The sequence below is a fragment of the Apteryx rowi genome, unplaced genomic scaffold, assembly GCF_003343035.1.
Source record: "Apteryx rowi isolate R43461 unplaced genomic scaffold, aptRow1 scaffold_158, whole genome shotgun sequence".
Classification (NCBI taxonomy): Eukaryota; Metazoa; Chordata; class Aves; order Apterygiformes; family Apterygidae; genus Apteryx; species Apteryx rowi.
The window spans coordinates 1,177,201-1,187,535 of record NW_020447841.1 but is presented as its reverse complement, the minus strand read 5'-3'; the positions used below and the strand labels follow the sequence as shown (position 1 = coordinate 1,187,535).

Below are 10,335 nucleotides of genomic sequence, written 5' to 3'. Positions count from 1 at the left end.
TTTTCCTTTTGGTCTTGAAAAGTAGGCAAAGGGATGAATTCCCCTCTGGCTAGCAGTAAGAAGGGAATGTAAGCAAACACGTAGTAAGCCAATTATGTTGAAGTCTCCAAGAAGGATTTATTTCCTAGTATAAGGACAGGGAACTGACTCTATTCAGATGACTCAGTCTCACAAAGCCTCTAGCATTGAGGCAAAGACGTAATGGGATTTCCCCCATCCCGCTTTTTAAATTGGTACTGATTTTCAGGGAGGAGGGATCAAAAGGAACTTTAACCAGTCTGTCCTCAGATGTGGCAGACATTACTATTACTAGATATTGCATTCAATGAAGTCCAAGCTCAGTTGGCGATTTAAACTGTTTATTGCAGAAATAATCTGCGTTCCCATCACTCCTCAAAATTCTCCTTTGCATATTTTTTTTCAAGGACAATTCTACAGTTCCTGCTGTTCAGCACATTTTCCTGAAATAAATATGGACTGTATTCTCTTCACCTTTCTTCCCTTTTTTTTTTTTTTTAGTAAGGGGAATGTTTCCACTTTCTACAGTCCTTAAGGGGATGAGAAATGCACTAGACATTAAAGAAAATATCCACATCTCAGTGTCCAGCCTTCTTCTCTACTTCCCTTTGACTTGCAATTCATGAGTATCAAATTAACTTATTCTAAATGGTACTGTTCCTCCTTTCACTCATTGTTCTAGCTCTGATTCCTCTCTTTACTTCTTTATGGCTTGGAGAAGTATATTTCTTCATATCCTTTGATCATGGGAATTTTAACTACGAGTAATTTTTTTTCGTCGTGTGCTGTTTCATCTTCACATTCCTTAGCATTTGCCATTTTATATGTTTTTTGGAGGTCTTAAGGAGTGTAGCAAAAAGATGACTATAAACAAGGTGCCTTAGGTACTCTTTATTGACCTTGTTTCATTCTTCTATTTCTGGCCATTGCATTTCTGCTATTTGTTTTTGTTGCAGAATATTTTGGCTGTTGCCTGTCAAACCAAAGACTTGTTCGTTTTCATTCATTTAACAGTGTCATTGTAGATCTTCTATAAAAAGCCTTGAGATATTTAAGCATAAGGTACTGTGCGTATTTAAAACTCACTTGAGTTTGTGGCCTTGGCTGAACTTATGCTTCAGGTGGATCTTTTCAACTTTGAAATGAAATGTAATCAAGTTATTTCTAGTCTTTTGCAGGCCATTACTATGTCTAAAGGACAAAACAACAAAAAAGCCCCTGCAGAGATAGGATGTTTACCTTAGCTATGAAAGCTGCTCACTCAGTAACATTTAGTTGAAACATAAGTCATATTTTCCTATCCACTGGTGAAGTCAAGTACCTCTTTAATAACCACAAAACTATGGACAAAGGCTTCATGACTTAGCAATCTTTTTTTTCTTTTGCATCAAGTTCACTATCTGTGACTGATCAATAATCCTTCATTAAATTTTACCTACATTAGGTGAATCTGTAGTTGCCTATCTGCTTTTCAGAAGTATAGGTTGATGTTGCTAGGACTGTTTGAAGCTTTTGGGTTCCTTTAGCTAATAAACCAATATCCCTGATAATCCCATAGCCCCTGTATCTTTTGGCATTTTCTGTAGAGTGGGCCATTGTTGGTATGATTAAAAGGATCTCTGATGATTGTTGTAGCTTATTCTACCTGACTGAATTACAACTTGGAGTATAGCTTCTGAATAGTCCTCCTGAATTACATAACTTTTTGTATTAACAATGCCTCTGTCTGCCTTCCAAAGCATTCAGTTCTTGCTTCTCTTTTTAAAATCAATGCTATCTATCTCACAGAAGTTTCAGACTCTGTCACTCAACACATGACCCTCTGACCTCTGAAATCCACCCCTCACCAATGGCAGCTGGCAGAGATAAGAAGCAAAGGAGAGAAATCATACACCCTGTCTCACTGACTATAAAAGAGCCAAGAAACACCACTCATCTCTTCTAGTGACACAGAAAAGAAGGGTACTAGGCCAGGTACTTGGTCTTACTGTTGCTCAGATAGCCTAGAGTTGTTCCGAAGGCAGTTTAATTGGCCTTCTGAGGCCAGTAGGCCCTCCCTAAGCACAGGGGTTAAAACCCTGGATTTAAGAGAGTTGCTATCCTTATGCTATTTTCCTCTAACCCTCAAGGAAGGGCAAAACCCCCTGAAGGTAGTGGTATTAGCTCTACACCTTTCATTCTTGACTACTGGAATGGCCTTCAGGCTGCGTATAGCCAGATGCACCCAAGGGTGTGTCTAAAGAAGCAAGTTATCAAAGGGCAGATTAAGATGTGGCTCTTCAGCACATCAGCTGCACTGAAATAAGAGTCCTTGTGTACACTTTTTACTCGGTAGTAAATGCAGTGCAACTTGTCTATCAATGAAAGGAGGCTGCTTTATTTTGCATTAGCTTCTGGCCTTATTTTCTGAGATCCAATCACTCTCTGTTTGACCTTTTAAAATTGACTTTCTTATTGGTCTAGCTTTGCCCTGTTTTCTGTATTACCTCTTAAATTTGGTTTGGCTTCCCTGACTCAGTACTAACTGCCTCTGACTAAATGATAAAATTTAAGTGGCTACTACCCATCTGCCTATTCAGAAAGATTCCATTCCACTTGTTTAAAGTATGCACCTCGTAATCCATACCTTTCACCCTTTGAGAACTACACTGCTCATTTCTCCTACTTCATGCTCCCTTCTTCCACCAAGGGAACTGACACTTGTACCCCATCACTGATGCCACGCTTAGGCTGGGTCAGCAGCAGGGGTATAAGGTACTAGGCAACATCCCTAACTGCACTTCTTTGAGGTGGAAGAAGATTGTTTTTGGAGAGAAGAGTGTGGGGAGCAAGGAGGACAGGACAGAACATTCTTCAGAAAACCGTTGTGAACTGCCTTGTCTATTCCAGCAGCTGGGAAGCATCACCTAGCACCCTCACAGCCTGATGTGAAAACAGTCAGTTTACATGTCAAATGCATGTGGAAACAGGCCAATTCTAACAATACGTATATAATTACTAGCAATCTGAACAGTTGCTTGGGAAAAACAAATCTTCACATACACACTTAACAAGCACAAAAATTGCATTTTAACGGACAGAGCATGGGCCAGCGGTTAATGCAAAACAATCTTGACTTCTGCTATTTGCTTCAAGGAACAATTTTCTTTGCACCTGTTGTTCCCCTCCCTGGCTGTGGTGATAGTATTTAACAGGGATTTCATTAGGCTAGCTGAATAGGCACTACAGAACTGCAAAGTTTCTAATATATACTGGAACTTATTTTAAGAAAAAAAAAGGACTCTGAGCAGGAATGCCAGCCTTTCAGGACACAAATGAGCTAGGTTGCCAAGTGTCCTTCAGAATGCCAGCTGTGAGAATGCTCAGCCTCTTGCACGGACAGCAGAGCATGCTGCAGGATCACAGCAAAGTATCAAGCTCTGCAGTACTATGCACCTAGTTAGTTAAATCAGAATTCTGACTGCATGATAGTCTTGCCGTCTGTTACAAGTGTGCAACTTAAATCCCATGCAGTGGGAATTGCATATACATAGATGAGGACATAAAGGCCAGATTCTTATAGGCCACAGCTGATAGCAACACCCTAATAAAAAGTTCTTTAACATAATATAAAGGATGCAGCTGACTGCTGGAAGTTTAATAACATAAATGCGAATATAGTGGGGCAATCTACTGTACTTGTTTTTTAGTAAATTGGTTCCATTCTCTAGATGAGTGTTCTTCTCCTACTCCTGAACTGTGATTTTTTTGTGTGCGCTTACTATTTCAAAAGATTCATTTCTGTCAATTAAAAAGCTATGTAAGAACTTTAGTAAGTTTTATTTAAAAAATGAATAAATGAGCACAATTACTTTCCCTCTCAGTTTCTAACATGCCTTAAATTCTTGATTGTTTAATCCATAGTGTCTTAAAAATTTCACTACATGCCTTTAATCTATTTTGGTTGCATGCACATGTTAACTAGAAGTGTCTTATCACACTGTACAGAATGTGTGTGTTGACAAGCACATGCTGAGGAGAGGAAAGTGTGAGTTTTTTCAGGTTGGCATTTGTAACTAGAAGTTGTTTTTGTGGGTTTGTGTTCTAAAGTCATAGAAAGCATAACTGGCTTTGATCTCACCATTAAAGGTTTACATGAAGAAAACATACCCCACTGAAGTGGAACAAGCTTCTACCTCTGTTTAAAAAGAACCCCGAAACACTGGATACTACCCTGTCTACTCACATAAGGCAATTTCCTTTACAACAGAACTTTCACAGTAGGTAATAGATCCAAAAGCAAATACAAGAATGAAACCCTCCAACCTGTATTAAGAGTAACAAGGCAGTGCAAGAATTTGTAGTCCTGTTTCAGCTCCTTCAAATGACTAATAGCTGTACCCAAGATTCTCCACAGATGCTTTTTCAGGTTACAAATGTTCGTGAGTTATCTAGGCTAATATTTACAGTCACATTGGGTAAATTACATGGTAGTCAATCAACTCATTGTGTTAAATCAGCACTACATACTGTGTTTTAAGCATACAGTATAAAGTAGGAACAGATGCTTTGATTTCACTTTTACTTAATGATATGAAAACACCTTAGGCATAATATTGTTTCAAAGTCACTTTTTAATCAGTAGTAACAGTTACTATTGATCAAAACTACACTATGGAAAAAACAGACAGGGGTGTGTGTGTGTATGCATGTGTGTGTGTGCATACACAATGTGAACACAGGAAGATGTTTTAAGAATCTTTTATCAAAATATGTATTCAAACCAGGGACTTCACTATTTCCAAAGTTCAGTTTTTGTCAAAGAGGAATGGGATGTCTGGAATACTCGTTCTACAGCGTATAAAGCATGCTGATAAGGTTTTAGTCTTCAATTATACCATTTTGTTCTGCAACTAAATTATCTTAAGCTACACAAAGAAAGGATGTGTCACAATGCATCTAGTAACACCTAAATGATTCCATTCTGCTTCAGTGATGTAGGTACGGTAGTGCTTTAAGGCGCCACTTCTCAGATGACCCATGAAGCTAAGATCCTAATAACATGCAGTTATTAAAAGTACATCAACAACTTGAAATAGTCAATCTGAAAAGTTACCTATTTTTGAGTATTTCACATGACCTTTAGTAAAGCACACTTCTTTTTCCATTTCAGATGTCTCCTTTCCCTCTTCCTTTACATGACTAGCAGACATACAAATCTGACTCTAAAGATTCCATAGCACCTTTTTGAGCACAGGTTGATTCGAATGCTAATATTTAGCAAAGTGCAACATTAATTTGCTCACGTTCTGGGCAGCCTGTCATGTCTATGCAGCACTACTAGTGTTAGCAGTGACCATGTTCCTACTTCTAGGTGACAGTACTTGCACAGAGGGTAAAGTTTCCCCTCACTGATTTCAGGATAGTTTTATGAGCATCACAGTAATTAAGTAGTGTTTTGTAAAGCACCTTTAGAGAGTGAGAGAGTGAGAGAGTGCATGCACCTGTGTTTCTAAAGACTGTCAGCAGCTGTAGCAAAGGAAACTATTTGCTATTTCTTTGCTAGAACTATCCTAACTAATCCTAACCCTTACATTGCCATTACATATCAGAGGGCTGGAGGCAACAAGACACATATCCACGATTCTTTAAGTCCTTTGAACAACATCTAGGATAGCTTAATTTAAATGATCACAATTAAGTCTCACAAAACTATTTTTAAAATTAAGAATTAGATAGTAATCTCAAGACATTTGTAAATCCTTATTCTACAACTCTGACAATTGTAATAAGCTGAAACATGTCCTGTAGAGGACATCTTGCAAAGTATTTTGTTTTTTACAGTAATGTAACCTTAATGTAGGGACTAACTTGCTTGCATTCTTGTAAAGACAACTATTTTTACATCTTTACCTATGCCTCAGATAGATATGCAGAATTACAGCTATAACAGTAAAAATTGCAGACTGAGTAGGTCTACTTAAACTGTTTTGCATAGTTACAAAAGCCAAATTATATATAAAAAGTTACTTCTCTTTAAAGAACAACAGAATAATGAAGAACAATCAATTATCAGGATACCAATCAACTTTCAGCAATATATTTTATATTTCTAACAAAAATGCTTTATATTTCATTTCCATTTTGAAACATTATTCAGACAATGGATATCATTTTATTTCCAAGACAGTATTCTGTTCCTATTAAGTTTTATTTAGAGTAAAAGTTGTTGTATGCTAAGAAAAAGAATGCATTTTACATGATTATTTTTAAAGGTAGACAGGCCCACTAGTCTGAATATCCCCTGTATGAAATATATTTTTCAAAATATAAACATGGAAAATAAAGTTTTTGAGACATCTGTTTTTATCTTGGTTTTGTTGTCTGTGTGTAAAGAACCAGTATGGTTTCCTTGCTTTATGAAAAACTAAGGATGAAGTAGTGTTCTSATCTTAGCCATTAGCAGACAATTGGAACTCCTGATGATGAATTTCATATCAAGTTCACTCCATATGATTTTGAAGTACTTTAAAGTGACAATAAATTATTGTGAAAGACATACCAGACAAACTGAAATCTAATTTTCTGATCAGGTAGACACAAATAATGGTACTATAAACTTCTCAACTCCTATTAACATATTTCAGCCATGATGTAAAGGAATGACTGCCTTGTCATTTTTCAGTTCTTCTGTGAGACTGTGGGAAAAGATTTCAGCATCAATATGGACAGCTGAGGATCGGCAAAAAATGAATATAATGCTGGCTTCAACTGCTTTTTTTTTTTTTTTCTCTCCTTTCTCCATTTCCCACAAAGCATCCACAAAGAGATATCAGAAGAATTGTCATATGTATCAGTATGCTCATTCAGACAACAGGTGCCTCACAGAGAAGTGTGGGCAGTTTGATTCAATACTCTACTGGAATTCCAGCATGCTCAGTACTCACTCGCCGCCTTTCCTTCCTTCAACCTCATTGTTTGTTTCAAGTGAGTGACTGCAGGCTATTTGCGGTTGAAGCCATTTCTATGAATAAAACTGTCACTTCACAGAAGTGGCTTTAAGAATGAAATGCTCTCTGGACTGGACAACAGTCAATTGAAAATTAGACACTAGATTTGACAAAGCATCTGTGAAATCCTGATCAAGCAGAAATATATACCAATTCAAGATACAGTGCTTAACTCTTTGTATGAGCCTCAGGTTGTACTAGATTGTTCTAACAGGGCTAAATCAATAGCAATAGTACTTTTCACTCCAAATCCATAGTGCATTTCTGCACCTGCTGAACTTCAGGTGTTATTAACTTTTGACATTTCAGGGCCACAAACAGAGCCCAAGAGCAGCAGCAACCTCTGGTTTGCCCCGTCATACAGTATTTCTCCTCAGCTATTGTTGACCTGATTTTTGTAACAATTTTTTAGCCTTGTTTACAATACTACTTAAATAATGAATTGTCCGAAGTTGAAGGTACAAATACAACTGTGTTTCCATAACACATTTTGTTACACCATAAACACTAGCCATACAAACCAACAAACATTAGAACCATACTTTCCATCCTAGAGCAGAACCATTCCCATTACAGATTTTCTTCCCCAATTATTTTGTTTGCAGCTAAAATTCTCAAATATGAAAAAGAAATCAACCACCAAACTTGTTCTTATATCAAAAACCGGTTTGCAGTCCAAACAACAAGCTTCCATTCAAGAACCTTTTCAGATCTGAAAAGGGTAAATCCAGAATTATAATCCTCAAACTCTCTGCTTTTTGGCTAATATGGAAACAGCTGATGTCAAAGCCTTGAAAGCCTAATACTTTGTTCACATACACGCCTAGAAGTAATTTGGCTTTGACTGGGATGTGCTTACTTTTACACCAGCCTGGAATATATGATCTGCATGATTTTTCAGACCTTGCTTGGAACTTAATCTGTAGGTGTGTCCCTGAGCATATCAACTGGATTAGGCTCCACACAAAACACTCCCAGCCTATGTCTTAAAAACAAAAAAAACTCCCTTTCTCCAATGTTTTATTCCTTCCCATGTTTGGTGTGTACATGTATAGGTAATTTTATATCCAGTTTTATATCCAGTAATTCAGGGCTTAGATCAGTCACTCAGGACACTGACAATCTGCACTAAAGATTTTCTTCCCAAACCAACGAGATCTGCAACAACAGCATATTCCTGTATCAGGGCCATTCTTATTTCCCTTGCCCTAGGCTGAAGCCAAAGCGTAAAGTGCCTCTCCTCTGCCATTGCTATAGTGAAAGAGTCTGCCCTGGGTTTCTCTGATTGCCTGACATCAGGTAGGAAAAGGAATGCTCTTGTAACAGAGGTTTTGCTACTAGTGCCCAAAACTTCTGAACAACTGACTCTCAAGATTTCTGAGACAGCAATGCAGAGCTACTACATTGCAACTCAAAGGCTGAGCTGTTGGATCAATACTCAGCAGAGACAGAAAGACAGATGACCCACGTTAATTACTGCATGAAGTTGGTGTTTCCAGAAAAGCTGATTCACGCATATCTCAGCTTGGCTGGACTGGAAAGCAGTATTTCCTGGGCAACTATTGCAAATGCSTGGCCAGGACACATTTTCTTCTTCTGTGCTTTGGTGACCAATATTTAAGAGATCACATTCACAAAAATATTTATCAACAGGTAATTGTCAACTTCCAAAAGTCATGAATAGGAAGTCTTTTGTTCTCTAACAAACTACTTTAAAGAGGTTCATGTCTGCCTTGAAGATGTGTTACCATTTTGTTGCTTCACTAGATAGCTTTGCTGAGATAATTTAAGTTTAAAAGCTGCTTTACATTTTTAAAAGAGTTTCTTCCATTTTCCCTCATACAGCTGATCTTAAAAAAAATTAGCACTTAAAACTGCAGTTTTCAAAGGTTGAAGTGGTAGCCTGCAAGACAGGTAAGCAAGCTTCTCTATGGCTCCTCTTGAGCAGCTCAGATGACAATTAAAGAAGTGATCAAGCAGTTCAGACCCAAACTGGAAAGTGGAATTTCTTTCCCCACCCCACTATTTTAAACCCTCCAAGGTAAAATGTGGAGGGAAGAAATGATGAGAATGTAATGGAGAGAACACAGCAGCAAAAGCTCTGGATCTAGCCACAGGAAAACTGCTTTAACACAGAAATTGACAGTCGGAAAGTACCTCCCTAGCAGACTTTGGTATCAGGACTATGTCAGAGAGGAAGGTGGAGATGGTGAAGGCACAGGAAAGGCAGACATACAGTTTCTGTTGCTGTCTGAATTCCCTGGAGGGCATTCATGCCCAGAAACAACCAGTGACAAGATATTTGAGGTTTCTGCAAATGCTTTGCTGGTCAGATAATCTCTTTTTAGGTGTCTAAATAAATATTCCAGGGCCCAACTTTAGTCAGCCATGTTTGGCTTGCATTGGCTTTGAACTGTTTTCAAGCAGAAAAAGCTGCCAGGCCATTACCAAACTTGTGTCTTCTACTTGTGAGGGAGGTAATGGACAAGTGAAACCAAAAGTGAACTGCACTTACAGTATCTGTCTTAAACTATTAGTGTCTTTTGTTCACCAGAGCTTATTGATTTTTATATTTTGCTTATATCTTTGGTGCATAAAAGGTATTGTACAGTAAAGTTTCTATACACAGCTTATTAGCAAAGTCTCTGAGATTTTGTGCATGTGTGTACACACAGGCATGTATCTGTGTCTGTCTAAAAGAGAAAGAGTATGCACATGTGTGGGTGGGATTCATTTGTCTAGGTATAGGTGCTCAGAGCCATCTGAGATATCCTGCTATTGTGCTTGGCCCCAGCTACTGCTCTGAAAGACCCTGGGTCTCCCTTAGGTCCTGTTCCATATTCGGCAGTCCCATGAGATTTTCTTGGTTGCTTGAAATGGCACTCAATATGACATTTGGGTTACTGAGTAATGCATGTATACAGACTTACTCTAAATTCTGCCCAATGTTTTCTGCAATTATTTATATATACAACTTTTCATCCCAGAAAACCAAATTCTGTACTAAGAAAAGCCATTAGAGTAACTCAGTTGCAATGAGTTCACCAAGCAAAGAGGGGAGAGAGCGCGTTTTTGGACTTGACACGTGAACTACCATGCACAAAACAGGAAAATGGACAACATGCCCTTGTATGTCTACATAAATGAAAGTTTTTAATCACCACTTACACAGGTTGATTCAAAGCACAAATGACAGTGAGTGAAGACACATAACAAACCCTGACTGCAGGTATGGGAATAAACTGTAACTTCCTGGAAGTGACACGCCATTTTAATATCCTAGCTGAAAAAGTGCTTGCCTCTCATTGACACAAAAGGTGAGTAAGAC

The 10,335-nt window shown here is 38.1% G+C and overlaps 1 protein-coding gene across 3 annotated transcripts in view; it reads right to left on the bottom strand.

The window, feature by feature from the left end:
• The window catches only part of PIGF (phosphatidylinositol glycan anchor biosynthesis class F), a 36,714-nt gene that overhangs the window by 13,521 nt on the left and 12,858 nt on the right, over nucleotides 1-10,335 (bottom strand). The window lies entirely within an intron of this gene.